Below are 18,509 nucleotides of genomic sequence, written 5' to 3'. Positions count from 1 at the left end.
TTTCGAAACAGTGATAATTTTTATGCCTTGCCATAAATGATCACTTAAGCAGCTTGAAATGAAAACAGGGCCTACTGTCCCCTGTGCTTGTGAGTTTTGTGCTAGAAAGCTTAACTTGCTCTTGGAGAGAATGCCCATCTGTGCTGAAAACATTCCATTAACTCTCCCCACATTTTAATTGACAGTGAAACGGATGATTGCAGAAAGCATGACTCTGGACAGAGCAGCAAGAAGCACAGGAGGTTTTCATGGCGGATAGAAAGAGAGCAAGCGGGGCTTGAGATGGCTTCTGAAATCATCTGGGAGACATTCCTGACTTCTAGAGGGGAAGTGGGGTGTGTGTGTGTTTAGGGCATGTTTTTGAAATGTTGGGCTGCTATTTTCATTAATTTCTTCATTTGCCATTAAAACAGAAGGCACTGTTGTATAGCAATCAAGGGCAAGACTTAGGATTCACACCTAGATTGCATTTCTGCTCTGCTACTTCTATGTTGGGTCACTTTTATTTATTTTTATTTTATTTTATTTTGTTTTTAATTTTTATTAATAAAACCAATCAACATACAATATAAACATTCTTTTTTTATCACATAGTTGTATACTCATCATTACGATCATTTCTTAGAAAATTTGCATCAATTCAGAAAAAGAAATAAAAAGAAAACAGGAAAAAAATTCATATACCATATCCCTTAACACTCCCTTTCTTTGATTACTAGCATTTAAATATACTAAATTTATTTTAACATTTGTTCCCCTATTTATTTATTTTTAATCCATATGTTTTATTCATTTGTCCATAAGGTAGATAAAAGAAGCATCAGACACAAGGTTTTCACAATCAACACAGTCACACTGTGAAAGCTATGTCACTATACAATCCTTTTCAAGAAACATGGCTACTGGAACACAGCTCTACATTTTCAGACAGTTCCCTCCAGCCTCTCTGTTACAACATAACTAAAAAGGTGATATCTATTTAATGAGTAAGAATAACCTCCAGGATGATCTCTTGACTCTGTTTGGAATCTCTCAGCCATTGACACTTTATTTTGTCTCATTTCTCTCTTCCCCCTTTTGGTCGAGAAGGTTTTCTTAATCCCTTGGTGCCGAGTTCCAGCTCATTCTAGGATTTCTGTCCCATGTTGCCAGGAAGGTCCACATCCCTAGGAGTCATGTCCCACATAGAGAAGGGGAGGTTGGTGAGTTTGCTTGTTGTGTTGGCTCAGAAGGAGAGGCCACATCTGAGCAACAAAAGAGGTTCTCTTGGGGGTGACTCTTAGGCCTGATTTTAAGTAGGTTAGCCTATCCTTTGAGGGGTTAAGTTCATATGAACAAACCCCAAGATTGGGGGCTTAGCCTATTGCTTTGGTTGTCCCTACTGCTTGTGAGAATATCAAGAATTTTCTGCTTGGGGAAGTTGAATTTTCTCCCTTTCTCACTGTTCAGTCACTTTTGACAATAATAATAACCTCTAACATTTATTGATTCATTCCAGTATCTTAGGCATTGTTTCTCGAGCTGAATATGTGACACATCCATTATACAACTGAGGAAATTGAGGCATGAAATAGGTAAATCACTTCTCTAAAGTTAGATAGCTAGTGGGGAGTTACAGGTTTAGAGTCCAGGTACTTGGGTTTCAGAGATTCCTCTCCTAACCACTGTAAATACTTGAGGCTTAGTTTCTTCAACTGTTTAGATGCATAGGATCAAAAATCCTATCTCAGAATTGTTATGATGATTCTAGGTAAAAATAATTCAGGCAACATATGTAGAAAATGGAACTCAGTGCTTGGCACTAATTATTATTTAAAAAACTCTTTATTATGAAATAATTATAGGCTAACAAGAAGTTGCAGAAATAGTTCAGCAAGACCACGTATACCCCATTCAGAAACCCACATTGGAGCTATCTTACATAATTGTAATACAATATCAAAATTAGGAAGGGGTCATTGATACAATATATAGAATTTATTCAGATTTCTCCAGTTTTTACATGCACTCATTTGTTGTGTGTGTATGTTTGTATATAGTTCCTTATATTTTATTCAGTGTGTTGATTTTTGTAATTATCACCACAATCAAGATAAAGAATTGTGCCATCATCACACAGGAACACCCTCATTCTGCACTTTTATGGATGCACCTTTCCCATACCCAATTCCCGGCAACCACTAATTTGTTTCCCATCTCTATGATTTTGTCATTTTGAGAATGCTTTATAAATAGAACCCTACAGTATGTGAACTTTTGAAATTGACTTTTGCATTCAGCATAATGGCATGTATCATTTTTTGAACTCTTCTACATGCTAGATGCCACACCAGCAAATATGTTTACAAAGATGTCACATCCCTCACTTTGCTTGAGCTAGCCAACTTGTGAGTTTGCTCTGTTTGGCTGCCAAGGGGAAAAATGCCCCAAATTCCAACAAAAAATTAAAGACCATTTATTTTTCTGGTAGCAAACTCTGCCTATCTTCATATTGGCTTAAGTTTTCATTTTCTTCCCCAAGCCAAACAATCTCAGTTGCTATGAAGGACTGTATAGAGAGGCTGTCTGATGGGGAAAAATCTGCCGTGGCCATACTTTAATCTAAAAAGCGTCGTGAACAGCAAATTACCCTTTATTGCAGTGGTAGCCTGGAAGGCTTAAATGAGACCTTCTGCAGGTTGGCTGCTTTGGTGTTTCCACCTACTCCCATCACTTCTGCATTGTTTGGTGTGTTTATGGAGCAAGGTTAATTCCCTGTGACTTTATCCATAGCAGTAGGTGGAAAAAAATGAAGGGATATAAACTGATATGTTATCTGTTTGAAAATGAACTGAAAGAACATTTCTGTCTATGAAAATACCAAGCAGAGAGTGGAAATGATTATTTTATTATGTTTGATAAAAAGATCGGGATACTGATAAAGTGGTTTCTAGCCTTATCACAGTTACTAAAGAGGTTTGTGCAATGAGCAAGTCACTTTATTTCCTTGGACCTCTACTGTTGAAAGAAGGCTTTGGACTATTTGGTTTTTAAGGTCTTTTATAGATGGAAAAAAAATCTGTTTCTGTGTTTTGTGGTCCTAGTTTATATAGCCCTGACATTGCAGAACAGCTAAACTAAGACTAGTTTTAGGGCCATTGGTGGTCTTTATTGTCCCATTACCCAACCTCCAAGCCTATCTGCCTTGCCAACCATATACCTTGTCCTATTGTGTTTCCCCTGTAAGAGTTGTCCTTTTTATTATCAGTGGCCAGCCTCTCTGTAAGTGGTTTATGCTCCAGACCCTTTCACTCTCCTAGGTCTTTGCTTGTGCAGTTCTCTTCCCTCTTTGGCATCATTTTCCCATTTCCTGGCTGGTTGACTGCAGCATATTGATGAACTCCAAGTATCTCGTTTTATTTTAAAATCAAGCAACCATCTTTTATGCCACATTGTCCTCCAGCTGCCACCATATTTCTCTTCTTCCTTTTATAGCAAATATTTTTCAACAGAATGGCCCACATTCTCTGTGTCCCATTCTTTACTTCCCATTCTCACCTCATCTTCCTCAGCTAGGCTTCTGTCCTCTTCAAGCCAATGTCAGACAACTTCCTTGTGGTCCTTTTCTGTCTTCATCTTAATGACTTCCAGAATCTTTGAACTCTGTCCTTCTTGAAACACTCCTGCCTTGGCCTCTGTGATGCCACATTCTTTGGGCCATGTCTTCTTTTTCTTTCTGGATTCCCCTCCTCTGAGTAATGAGGCTGCTCAGAGATTTTCCTTCTCTCTTTGCTCTCTCTAGGTGTTCTCATGTAGTCCAGTTGCCTTAAACCATCTGAAAACTGATGATTCATACATGTTTATCTTTGACCTGATTCTCTTCTCTCAGCTCTAGATTTTCATATCCAATACTCTACCTGACATCTTAACATGACTGCTTCATAGGAATCTCAAACTTAATATATTTAAAACAGAATTCTTATTTTCTTTCCAAACCTCCTCTTTTCTCCATTTTCTCTACTTCATTTCCCAAATCAGCAGAGTAGGTCATAGAACTAAACTGTATTTTTCTCTTTCCCTCATTTACCACATCAAATCCAAATCATATGGGGTTATCTCTTGAATGTATTATAAAATTGTCCATTTAACCATCTTTATCATGGTTTCTTTAATCAAAGTCATCACCATATTACATCTCACTATTGTAAAGCATCATAATTGATCTCTATTCCTTTACTCTTGCCTATACTTCATTTTCCAGATAACAAAGTGATAAAAAAGAAAGAAATCAGATTATACCACTCCCCTGCTTACAGCTTTTCAACATTTTCTCTTTGCATTTAGAATGATATTCAAACTTTTTAATACAGATCATCAAGATTTTGCATCCTTTGGCTCCCTCCTGCCTCTCACATCATCCTCTCCTGCATCCTCTCGCATCAGGTTCCTATTTGCTAATCAGATCCCAGTGAAGCTGCTCCACCTTCTGTTCCTCAAACAAGTTAAGCCCCTTTCCTGTGTGCTCACATGTCTCTACCCGGAATGCCCTTTCCTGACTTCTTTACATGACTGACTACTCATTAGTCATATTTGAGCTCAAATCTCACCTTTGCAGGGAGGTCTTCCCTAGTCATCTTTCCTAAACTGCCCCCTCCCAGTTAGGGCTTAAACATATCCTGCTTATTTTCTCCCTAGCATGCCTCGCCCTCTGTAGAGGCTTTGTCTTACTGATTTGTATTTGTTTATTAACAATCTCCCTTACTAAGATCTCTGAGGTCAGAGCCCTTTTCTTCCCTATTTATAACTCTGCCCTTTATTTCTAGACCAGAAATAACTTTTTAAATGAAATTAATAAATGAGTGAAGCAGAAATGAAGTTATTTTATACATTTAAAATCAAATAAGATGAATGATGTTAATAACAACTAACAGTTAAGCGATGTTTGCTAGGGAACAGGAGCTAATCTTAAACCTCTATACTTATAATCCTTACAACATGCCAATGAAGTAAACAGCATTTTACCCACACTTCACAGGTGAGAAAGTTGAGCTGCTCTTTTTACCATATACCAGAGAACTTTATAGAGCTGACAGTAAATTCATTACCCACCAGTGAGGTAGAGTGTATTTGTAAATAGGTATACCATTTTGTGGGTAAATTCGTAGATCATTCCAAAGAAAAATAGAGGGAAATATGTATAATGATGGTCACATTTTCTAATTCAAAAGTTGTTTTGCCTGGACTGTCACTTGATCTTTGTAGGAGATGGTGTATTTGAGATCTGGACTGGCCTAGTGTGCTTGTGACGCTTTTCCAACGTTTTGACTTTGACTTTGTAAGAGTAGCAATAGGCTCTTCTGGAAAAGCCCTACCTGATGCTAGCAGTAAGTGGTCTATTATGGTGTGATACTTATTAGATCCTATGGATGTTGTGCTTATACTATAAGGAAAAAATACAAAGACCATTTATTGGATACTTACTCCATGCCAGGCACAACAGCAAGCACTTTATGTACATAGTCTCTCATTTAATTCTTACAAACCTTATAAGGGAGGCATTATTATGCTCTCCAGGTAAGAAAACTGAGGCTCAGCAAAGGCAAATGACTTTTCAAAGAAACTACTACTAGAAAGAGGCAGAGTTAGAGTTGGACAGGCTATGTTCTTAGCATCATTGATATGATTTGTTTTCATTATGGGTGGAGAAGCAAAGAAGAAAAGATGGTGTATGATGATAACCTCCAATTCTGCTGCTTACCTGAGGTGTGAGCTTGGACAAGTCATGTCCTTTCTCTGAGTCTCAGTTTCTCAACTATGAAAAGGGAATCATAATGCCTGGTTGTTGAGGATCTAAACAAATAAAAGCACTGGAACAGTGTTCAATGAGCAAGCATGTTCTAAAGGCACCTCGCACAAGTCCTGGTGCACTGTACTTATTTGTTTTTACTAATATCTCTGGACTTTGACTTCTGTCTGGGTTGAAGACAAAGGTTATATATTTTCTGTTTATAAGATTCACCAAAAAAAAAAATACACGATGGGTTCTGGGACTGGCCGGCAACTTGGTGTCACGTCATTTAGTTGCTTCCTCGTTCCCTTCCAGGTTCTTTTGCTGGCCTCTTCCCCAGGTACCCATTTCCTATCTCTGTCCCCTTCTCTTAGGTTCCATACCCAAGTCTACCTCCCCCTTGCCTCCCCCATCCCACTCCACTTTCTCAAACACAGCTTCCTCATTTCTCCTAAGGCTGTCTGTCATACTGGAAAGTAGTTTGAAAAATTAATCCCATTTAGGGCTAAAATGATGGATATTATTTTAAAGTGTGACCACATTGGCATTTTAACAGAGGTCTTGCAGAGAAGCAAGACTTGAAAACTAAGGATTATTTCTCTCCTGTTGGAAATCCCAGCCCAGTGACAGTTTGTGTGGGAGATGGTAGGGATATTTGGGGGCCAGGGGGCCTTCCTAGAGCCCCCTGGCCCCCAAATCATCCATCCAACAGGTAGTTGCTGTCTCAGCTTTTGTGTGAGACAGTCCCTACTTGCTCATAAAGGCACTCCGGAAGTAATTTACTGCTGATTAGGTGATTTCCACTGAATAATGGATAAGCATCATCTAGGTACACATCTGTTCTTCATTTGGTCCAAGGGAGCTGAAGTCACAGGGGTCTGTGGGCTGTGACAGGTAAAGGACTAATGCAGCTACTTACTAGGAGCCGGACAAGTGTGAATGTGCAGCTATCCAGAATCCAACTGCAGACTGCTTTCCCCAACAAGGGGAGAATCCCAAGACAAGTTTCTAACAATCTCTATTGGAAATTGATTAAAAAACAGAAACATACAGGGTTTTAAGATCATGACTCATTCATTCTTGTTCACTGACATACACACATACATATATATATCTGTGCACACATACATATAACTTTTAATCTGGAATAATTTTAGATTTACAGAAAAATTGCAAATATAATACAGAGAGTTTCCTTCTAGACTTTTGGAGCCATATCTTTTTGTTCCAGAGAAAAAATCATTTATTTATCAAATATTTTTTAAGAACCTATGATGAACATTTTTTGAGAACCTACTGTGTGCTGGACACTGTTCTAGATGTGAGGGCTAGAACAATGAATAAGAAGACAGACCTGTCTCTGTGTTCATGGGTCTCAAGATTTGAGGTTAGTGGTTTTCTCGAGTGTGGGCCTTAGAGCATTATATTACCTGGGAACTTTTTAGAAATATAAATTCCCAGGGTTCTGCCTCAGACCTGAATCAGATACTCTAGAGAATGGAGGTCCAACAATTTGTGCTTTAACAAGCCTTCCAGGTGATTCTGATATGGGGTCAAGTTTGAGGACCATTGGTTTAGTGGGGAAAATGAATATTTAATTAATCTTTAAAGCTAATATTAAACTAAAGCTAGTAATTAACATTATATAACTTTTTTTTTTCTTTTCTGCACGGGCAGGCACTGGGAATTGAACCCGGGTTGTTTGGCATGGCAGGTGACAACTCTGCCTGCTGAGCCACCATGGCCTGCCCTAGTAATTAATATTCAATGAATAATTTAAAGTATGATATTTCATCATGAGAGGCAGAGAGAACTATAGCAATGTACAGCTGGGGAAAGGTCACCTAATGTGGAATGCAGGGAAAGGATTGGCTGAGGGGACAGTGTTGAAACTACTATCTGGAGGAGGACGTGGCAGTGATTTTGCCAGGCAGGGTGGAGGAAGTGTGTTCCAGGCTGAGATGACTGCTTGGAACCAGAAGGAGGGAGACTTGACATGCCGAATCTTGACTCTCTATCCTCTGGAAAATTGTGAGTCAGAAAAGATTACATTTTGGTCCAAATCCAGTTTCACTAGAAAGTCTGTGAACTGGGTCATTGTATTTCCCAATTGTTATAGTTAATCGAGATTTAAAAAATGAAATCTATTTTGCATTTAGGGGATGCTGTGATGAAGAGAAAGAGCCTTGCAATAAGGAACTAGAGACTCCGTCTTGGTCCTTACTCTGTTCACATTAGCTTTATGAGCCCATGTAGGTCATTGGACTTTACTAGGCTTGTTGTCCTCTGTTCTAAAACGAGGGGGCTGGACCGGATCCTTCCAGCCATTTCCTCTTTGATACCATGATCTAGAATTAGCTATGTTATTCTACTGCTGTTCACTTCAAAAAATATATTTATAGTCATTTACTTCAATAGCTAATTCTATATCTTGCCTACTGGTAGCTTTAAGAGAGCTTTCCTATTCTTTTCTCTGAAATTGCTGCTGTAAGTTTATCCCACAGAATAGATATATATTATTTGCTTTAATGATCTGGTAATTATCAAGTAATGAAATGGCCAACCATGAGCATATTATTAAGAGCAGTTGCTGTGTGGAATATTTTTGTCACACAATTGGAAGTGTTACTTATATTTCAGTAATGCATCAGACGTTACATGCTGAGGAGAACTAAAATAGAGTCATCACCTTCCATCTTCTGGGGAAATGAATCTTAAACCCATATATAGACGCCTAGGAAGACTGGAGTCTGAAGTCAGATTTCATCTTTGAGTACGTGGTGTGTCCTGCTGTCACTAATCAGAACTTTTCCCTCCTGGGGAGTTGTGGATGTTGTTCCAAAACTGGTTTAGGCAGCTACATTTCTAAGATAACCATCCTGATTTACTTGTCCCTCCTTCTTGAGTCTCTGGGGAAATGTTTCATTATGCGTGTGATCCTGAGGGCCAGAGAATTTATGCTCAAAGTTAGGCACATGAGAGATCCTTAATAAGAATGAATTAAATTCTAAGCAAACTATATTCGGATCACTTTTCCTGTGTATTTGGCTGGTCTTTGGATATGAGACTTTCGTATATAGTAATCATAGGTCTGCATTATGAAGAACTTTGTGCTGAATGCAGAAATTCACAGTTGCTAATTTTGACCTCTTGTATTTTAACTTTTGATTTTGGCAGTCCCCAAACTAGGTATTTTGGTTTGCTAAAGCTGACAGGGTGCAATATATCAGAAATGGGTTAGTTTTTACAATGGGGATTTATTAGCTTACAAATTTATGGTTTTAAGGCCATGAAAATATCCAGCTCAAGGCATCAATAGGACGATACCTGGACTCTGAAGACAGACTGTGATATCTGGGGCATCTCTGTCATGTTGGAAGGCACATGGCTGGCATCTGGGGCATCTCTGTCACGTTGGAAGGCACGTGACTGGCATCTGCGGGTCCTTCGCTCCTGGGTTTCGTTGCTTCCAGCTTCTGATTCCAGTGGCTTCCTCTCTGAGTGTCTGTGGGTCCTCTCAGTTTTTGTTTCTGCGGGTCCTCTCAGCTTTTCTCTAATTGCTTCTCTTAGTTTTCTCTCTTACCTTCTGTGTGTCCTTTATTCTTTTATAAAAGACTCCAATAAGAAGATTAAGACTCACCTTGAATGGGCTCGGTCACGTCTCCATTGAAATAACCTAACAAAAGGTCCCGCCACAGTAGGCCTGCACCCACAGGAATGGATTAAAAGAACATGGCCTTTTCTGAGGTACCGAACAGTTTCCAAACTACTGCACTAGGCTTACTTTCTTTTGATATGACAGCTCTCAGAAATGTTTCACGTGACAAATGAAAGTTGTCAGGCAGTTTTCTGTCACCCTCTTCCCTGTTGTTTATGTACACTGACAATAGTCTTGTGCGTTTCGCTTTCTGTCTACACATATATCATTTGCCATCCTCAATTGGAAGCTCCTTGGGGGCAGGATCCATATCTAATTCATGATGATAATAGTTATAACACTTTAGAGTGCCTAACTTTGAGATAGGCACTTTGCATTTCACTTATTTTTCTTCATACTTCTATGAACAGGGGCTGCATGCTGTGCCCCAAAATGTATCTTGGCCCTGTCCATGAGGCAGGTGTTATAAGCCCATTTCATATATGAGGGATCTGAAGGGGGTGGGGCTCAATTAGTGTCTCAGGGCCACCAAGCTAATTAGTGCTGGAACCATCATTCAAACCCATTTCTCTCCAACTCAAGAGTCTGTACCCTGAGTAGTTAAATTAGTTCACCATGGTAAGGGTTTTCTAATTTTATAGGAACTCATTAAATGATTGGAGAATGCCTGAGGGCCTTTTCCATTGAGGTGGCATGACAAGTTGGAGTACTTTTTGGGGAAGGTAAAAAAGCATCAGGGTGATAAGTGGCCTGTTCATGGGAAGTATGTAGGCATTAAAAGGATATGAGAGCTGAAAGATACAATGACTGAGAAGAACAATGGCGAACAATAATGCACTTTATATGATGGAATTTATGCAGCTACCTAAAGGAGGGATGTCAGGAGTACATGACGAACTGAAAACCTTGAGGACAATGTGTTGTACAAAATAAACCAGAGACAAAAGAACAAATATGCTAAGTTCTCTCTCAGAAAATACAGAAAATGGAAGTCTAGATTGTGGGCCCTGTTAGCAACAACATTTGGTCTGAAGTTGTAGATGTATTTTTTGTTTTTGAGACACTGAAATCAGCAAGTATTTCCTTGGAATTTTGAGTAGCTCTGTGACACATAGGTTCCAGAAATACAGTGCTGCAACCTTGGAAGTTTATGTAATAATAGTTAATATCCCAGAAAAAGAGAACAAGTGTCAATTAAAGATTAAAACAAAGCCAGTCTGTTTGGGTCTAAGGTAAATTAGAATGCAGGGTACAAGATGATAGTGAATACATCTAGACCTTCAGCTACTATATGAGATCAAAGCCAGAGAGATTTATTATGTCTGGAACCTAGGTTTTCTGTAACACGTAATCTAAATCAACCTCTCTGGATAGCTCATATAAACAACCCAAACTCTTGGAGTCCAGAACAGGAACAAGGCCTGTATATGGAACTATTTAACTTTCCCATCTGGGAAACCCTGGTTATCCTCTAAACCATTGGGGACTCCCAGGAAATAGGTCAAGCCTTGGATTTTGAGGCTTGCTGTCATGAAACTTATTTCTGTAGGGGAGAAGCCAAAACTACCCGCAACAAGGCCTAAGAGTTGCTTCCAGGAAGCCTCTTTGTTACTTATATGTGGCCTCTCTCTCTCTGTAAACCCAACTCTACAAGGAAAATTGTTGCTTTCTCCCTGTGTGATAGATACAAGCTGTTCTGGGGTGAAAACCTCCCTGATGACCTGGGGTTTGCCTCTTGCAGATGACTCTTGTCCTGGTACCATGGATTGACAATGCCTTCCTGACCAAAAGGGGAGAAAGATGTGTAATAGCATAAGGCATCAGTGGCCAAGAGAGATCAAATGGAGTCAAGAGGCTATTCTGAAGACTGCTCTTATGCAAGCTTCAGTTAGATAGGACTGATTGTCATGGTTTGCTAACACCCAATCACATCACTCCTGTTGACTCTTAAGAAAATCTAGTGCTTGAATTTAGACTCTATAATAAAGTTCCATGCACCAGGTTTGCTTTTCTGGAACATATAATTCCTGAAGGGTTCCTAGGTCAGATAAATCCTGAAACTCAGAGGGCCAGCTTCTCCACGATTATCAGTTAAGTACATCCCCCATCCTTTAGTGTAGACACCCCTTCTCAACATGAAAAAGTCAGAACAGGCATTGCCCAAAGATCCCTGTAGACTGGGAGAAGGATTAAAGAAGAATGTGGAGGTATAACAGAGAAAATGGGTTTTATCAAATGAGTATGGCCACTGAATCACTCTATTAATATTTCTTCTAGCCTCCAGTGTTTTAGAGCAGCTAAAAGGAACAATCTGACATGATGGAATGGTGGCCCATGACAAAGTCTGGGATCTGTTCTGTAACTACTTGTTGAAGTCTGCCTTGAAATTACTCCTTTTTTCTTTCTTTGCTTTCACATATATATTATACAGTTTTTAAAAGTTTCTAAAAAGGTAGATTTTTCAAATTATGCCCTTTTCCTTTGAATTCGGATAGAGGGAGTCTATAAAATGTAACTTTCTGAAGTAAATTGTATCACTGCTGCTATTGTATTAAAGTTTTCTCTCTCAGCTACCAGAGCCTAGTGGCTGAAATTGCTGGCATCTCTGGGGGACGGGAAGCCATCAGGGTAGACCTGCTATGGACCTGAAAGATTCCATTCCAGATCAGTCCCCACCCCCACCTCCCGATGATTTGAAAATGAGAGGTAACAGCAGTCAGGAGCAGGAGCGTAGCCCCCAGTAGACTCCCTAGTAATGTTGGACATTATCCTGATTTCCTAAAACACTGTGTAGATATGTTTAGACTAAGGCCACATAAGGTAATGGCAGCTAACCCAGGAGCATTCCATGATTAAACACATGTATAAGTCTGAGTTTGAATATTTTTTAAAGCAAAATCATTAAGCCAGAGAGGTTATTTATTTGTTTTTGTTTTTAACTCTGTAGGTATAGTCCTCAGTTATATGTATTAATGAGCAAATGCACCAATATTTTAGGCCACTGGTTAAGCTTTAATTTGATATTATCTGCTATTTCTGAGACTCTACTTTGAATAGCTTTTTATTCTGAATAATGTACAATTACTCTTTGATACTGTCAGTCACATTGCATTTCTAGGGGCTTGACTAGGTTTTTTGAAAGGCTAGTAGGCTAGTTTGTCTGTAACGCAGTCATCAGTCCCATTTCCTGATACCATGTGAGAGAAGGATCCTTGTAGAATTTCTTTTCTTCCTGGAAGTCCCAGGAAATCTGCAGGTATTGTGATGAGGTGGAAATCACAAATCTTATAGCCTCTTGACCTTCCTTCTCAGGATTCCAGCTTTCCCTCCTGGCCAGAAATGTTCAGCCTGGACTCATTTAGAAACAGTAAGAATGTAACTGTGCTTGTGGTTTCTCACCTCTCCTCGCAGTGACAGCTCTGAAGCTCTGAAGGCTGAAAAATTCCACTAACTAGTGTATAGTCCTTGAATCCCTTATTTGGATAACTTTCCAAAGTCCTTTCCTAGCCCTCTTTGTTTTTTCTCCCTAGCCTTCCATGGCTGCATGGCACCTAACCCCGTGTTACCCTTTGCCCAGGCCTTTGCACACATTTGCCCTCTCCTAACTTCTGAAAGCTGGTAACACTTGTGTTTAGCATCATGACCTTGGCAATTGGTTGTGTGTGGCTTTGGGACATTTTATTGTTGTAGGTACTGCTCTTTTCCTCTTATGGAGTCTTCTTTTTATGTGTTTGTTTTTTCCTGATGACAAGATTATGGACTCCCTAGGGTTGTTTCAGTTTTGCTAATGCTGCTGGAATGCAAAATATCAGAAATGTACTGGGTTTTATAGAGGGGATTTTAGTTGTGGGTTGCAGTTCTAAGGCCATGAAAATGTCCAAACTAAGGCAGCGACAGGAGACTACCTGCTCTGAGGAAAGGCAGCTGGCATCTGGTTCCTCTGTCACATGGTAAGTCACATGACGCCATCTGCTGTCCTTCTCTCCCAGTTTCTGGTTTCAGATGGTTCTCTGTAAGCATCTGTGAGTCCTCACTTAGCTTCTCCAGGGCAAACTCTGGGTTTTATCTCTTAGCTTAGCATTTCCAAATTCTGTGTCTTGGTTTCATCTCTCTGCTCTTTGTCGGCTCTGAGTTCTCTCTATCTCTGAGCTCTTTTAAAGATTCCAATAAAATGATAAAGACCCACCTTAAATGCTCAGGGTCACATCTCCATGGAAATAATCTAATCAAAAGGTCCTACCCAGCAATAGGTCTGATCCCACCCAATAGTAGGTCTGCCCCCACAAGGACTGGGTTAAAAGAACATGGCTTTTCTGGGGTACATGACAGTGACAAACCAACACAGGTGTCATAAATCTTGAAAGGAGATGTTACATGATGTAAAGCTTGGGGTTTGACTCTGGACCCCACTCATACTTACTTGCAAAGTATTAACTTACCTGATTTCTGTTTCCAAGCTCTTATCTTGAGGGGTATAGTGAAGTTTAGAGATGATGTCAGAAAAGCACCTGGCTTGTTATCTGTGCTCAGCCCTTGGTCTTTGGCATGGCAGGCCTTGATAAATGTGACTAGGTTGATCTATTTTGTTTGCAATCTTGTAGCTGATGTGGGCTTCAGCATCTTTGGGCCTGCGAGATTGAGCACCTGCAGTGTTTGGCACGCTAGGATGGAGACGCTGTATTTAAAAACTTCCTGGGGCAGGCAGTGGTGACTCAGTGGCAGAGTTCTTGCCTGCCATGCTGGAGACCAGGGTTCGATTCCCAGAGCCTGCCCATGCAAAAAAATAAATAAATAAAAAATAAAAAATGCCTCCTGGTACTCAGCAGCTTACAATCTCAATGGGATGGACCATTTAAAAAAAAAAAAAGGATATGAGAGGTACTTTTGACATAGAATAAAGGAAATGAATGCTCAATTACCTGAGTAACCTTAGGAATGACCGAGGTGCTGGTCATCCTGTTATACTCAAAAGCAGCCATCCGTGACAGGAGCACGATTGTTCTTCAAATTGTTTTCCATGTTGCCCGCTTGATTATGCTTGATCATATCATTACTTCAAGTCTGATGCCATCAAACATCTTAATTGTTGTTATCTGGTTCTAATGCAAACACCTCTTCACCTATGGTAGTCTTCATAAGTTAGGGTGTTCAGTTCTGAGGAGTAAAATTGCCAAGAGGAGTTTCCATGGGTTTACAGTCATCCCACTTCTCTCCATGCCATGCCATGCCTTGTGATTTCATGCATGCAATGTGATTCCTATGTTGTTCCATTCAAATTCTTTCCATTCCATACTGCTCCATTCCATTTCACTTTGTACACTTCTCTTTTTTTTTTTTTTTTTTTTTTTTTAAAGGAAAGACAGAGAGAAGGAAGGAAGGATAGAAGGAAGGAAGGAAGGAAGAAAGGGAAACATTTTTTTTTAAACATTTTCTTGTATTCTGTTTCTCCGTTTTTGTTACATGGGCTGGGGCCGGGAATCGAACCGAGGTCCTCCGGCATAGCAGGCAAGCACTTTGCCCGCTGAGCCACCGCGGCCCACCCTGTACACTTCTCTTGAGTATTTACTATGTGGCAAACTCTGTGCCAAGTACAAATTGGACATGACCTTTATTTTACCTAGCTTGGTATCCAATGGGGAGATAGATGAGAAATCAAACAATTACAATGTAGATAGATAAGCCCTGTGAAAGGGCAGGGAGGTACCATGAGGTAGATAGCCAGGAGGGATAGATTCAGAATTGACACCTGCATCAGAGAAGAGTACCTAAGGGAAGTGACTTAGCTGAAACCTGAGAGATGAAAAGGAATGAGCCAAGCAATGGGTCTTTTAGCCATCTGGTAAAAGTAAGCAAATTAAAGATAAACCCAAACTCTTCAATTTTCTGCTTCTTCACTCTGTTCTCAAAAGATTCAACTTGGCTGTGACTTGAAAGCCCCACATTTGCAGAATATAAGCAGGTCATAGTCATTTATTGCATACTTGTATATATATGGTATATTGAGTTATGTACCCCAGATAAAAACATATTCCTAATGTTGACTCCATTGTAAATAGGATCTTTCAAAGATGTTCTTTCTAGTTAAGGTATGGCCTACTAAATCAGGATGGGTCTTAATTCTATTACTGGAGGCCTTCTAAAGAGAAAGCCATGGGAGATGGATGGTGAAGTCAGTGGGAACTCGGAAGAGAAAAGGTAAGGTGTTGCCATGTGATGGGAGAGCCAAGGAACCCAAGAATTGCTAGTCAACTAGAATGCTACCAACCCCAAGAGAAAGCAAACCTTTCAGCCTCAAAATCATGAGACAATAAATGACCATTGTTTAAGCTAATCTATTGTGTGGTGTTTGCCATAGAGGCCTGGAAACTAAGGCACTGTGTTTCTTCTCTTGTAACTGGTAAGTATAGAATGGTAGTGCTTGATATTAAGAGTATGATATTCAGAGAGTTCAGTAAGGTTTATGGTGTGGAAAGAGGGAAGAATAGAGAATTCGGATATTTTAGAACCATTGCCTTCCCCACGGAAACCCCAAATGGTATGGAAAATGATTTCACTGTTCCAATTTGCATTAACTGAGTTAAAGAGATAACTCTTTACCTCTCCATTTAAATGCATTTCTGTTGGTTCAGCTAGAATATGTCAGGTAAATTTATCAACACGCTTTCCATTCCCAAGGAAAATTCTGTAGAGAGTCTTTCAAACAGTCCATTGTTTTGTACCCCAAATCTAGAAGGTACTGTTCTGCTTTCTTCTCTTCTTTAAAGTTCTTAAATAATTTCTGATTACATTTGGAGCACAGTCTTAATTAGGTGCTAATATCATCAACTCTCCCTGCCTCCTTTTCAATTAGGAGATTGGACCCCAAATTCAGAGCAGTCTGGTTTTCAGGGATATTGTTGAAGGTATTGATGTCAGAGTGTCTTCTTAGGGCTCCAAACTAACTTTTGATTATGAAATTGTGAAGAGGGTTTAAAGAAATCTTTATTTTGACATACAAATGCCACGTTAACTACTACGAAAATAACTTGGAAGCTTTTCCTCAAAGAGAGTATGCATAAATAATTTTTTTTAGCCTGACTTCACTGCTATTTTCTTGACACTTGTTAAACAATGAAACTATTTCTAGTTTGCATATCTCAAATAACTCAACTTTAATTAACTGTTAAAAACTGTTTAAATATTCACTGATTTTTAAGTGCATTTGACTGAGGAAGTTGGTGTCATTTCTACTTTGCCACAGTCTACTAAAACTAATATCTCTATCTGTACATATCTATTATGTTTTTCCACTTCTGGTATTCTGAATAACTGTTCTCTGATATCTTTATTTAGTGCTTTAAGACAGATGAGTGGCACCCCTTTAAGACCTTATAACAAACTGATAACATTCATGTCACTATGACTGCCTTTGGCTTTTCTTCCATGAGTCTTAGCTGTAGACTACAGAGTTCCATGAAGTACAAAACTCACCTATATCTGGCTGGGTGAATTTATTTCTCACAAGTGGTCACTTCGAACTGTAAAGCAATTACATTTCCCATCTTTTTTCCTTATGTGTCTGTCTTTTCACAGCCCCTCCATTACTCTAATCTTCCTTCTGGCCTGTAATTATTTAAGACCCTTCTTCAACTCCACTCACATACACATGTACACATATATGTACACACATAAAAAAATCATCCCCATTCTTGTTCTTTCTGCAAGGCCTCTACTACTTCCTCTCTCACTAACCCAAATAAAAACTCCCAATCTCTCGGTAGCTCATAAAAGATTGGCATTAGGTGATTTTTTTTTCCTATTCAAAATTGTGCAATTTCTTCATAGATACTAAAATATACAAAGCTGCATAGTCACTTCCACAAAGTGTAATTCAAGCCAGAAAGCTTTGCATGAGGCTTTCTAGATCACAGTCCTGCAGACCCACCAGGAAATAATTCATTTTATCTTCTATTAAGTCACTCTAGTGATACCAATTCCCGAAATTAGTTTACGTCTATCTGGTAGGGTTGGTGGTAAAATTAGGGATAACACGATTTGTAGGGACACCCATTGCTCAAATCCAGGATTTGAGCCACCAGAGTAAGCAAGCAATCTTCCTTCTGGATTGAAGCCTCTGGTAAGCCATGAGGGAGCACTTAGTCTCCAACTAAGAAATGAAATGGGTAAGTGGATAGGTACAACTGTACTCTCTTCGGCTAGGTGGAGGGAGGGCCTTCAGCTCTTAAAGGACAGAAAGCCAGTGTAGAAAACAATGACACATTATAAGATTAAAACTTTCCTTTTCTCCTGCTTCCCAAAGTATTCAGCATGAAATGATTATAAACAGTTAAAAATCACTCCAGGGCTGTGTGCTCACCCCAGATGGGACTGCCATTACTTCCAACAGCACCACCCACCTTTCCCACTATATGTATAATATACTCACGATTAACAACAAGTTATCTTAAAAGGCAACAGGAAAATTCTGTTAACTGGACCCATTTCCAAACACATTAATAATACAATGCATCCCTTCTCCACATATATACCTGAGTTTAGCCGCAAAATACCACTCAAAGTGGGTACAAGGGTAGTTCAGTGGTAGAATTCTCACCTGCCGTATGGGAGACCTGGATTCAACTCCATGCCCATGTGCTGCCCCCCCCAAAAAAACCAACAATGAAAACAAACAAAAAGACCTAAAAATTCAACAGATGATGCTGCAATGATGGATACTCACATGGAAAAAGAATGAAATGTGACCACCACCATACCGCATACAAACAAAACAAAACAGAAAAAAATCCTACTCAAATCTTAAGTTGGTCCTCTCTTCCCAGCTTATAATTATTTTCTCTGTATGAGATTTTCAGGGCCTGGAAGATTCATCCTAATTTCAGGTTCTCTTGATCTTGGTTGTCTACATCAGCTCTACAAGAGAGCCCTGACCCAGGACCTTTGGGAGCTCATCTAAGGAGTATATTCTAGAATCTGCAAATGGTTTCAACTCTTGGTTGGCATGAAGGAAGCACTATGAAGGTTATGACTAGAGATAGGCAAGGATCTCTTCCCCAAAGTCCCCATATTCCAGTCTTCATGTGCAGC

The sequence above is a fragment of the Tamandua tetradactyla genome, chromosome 9 (assembly GCF_023851605.1).
Source record: "Tamandua tetradactyla isolate mTamTet1 chromosome 9, mTamTet1.pri, whole genome shotgun sequence".
Classification (NCBI taxonomy): Eukaryota; Metazoa; Chordata; class Mammalia; order Pilosa; family Myrmecophagidae; genus Tamandua; species Tamandua tetradactyla.
This window is presented reverse-complemented; position numbering follows the sequence as displayed.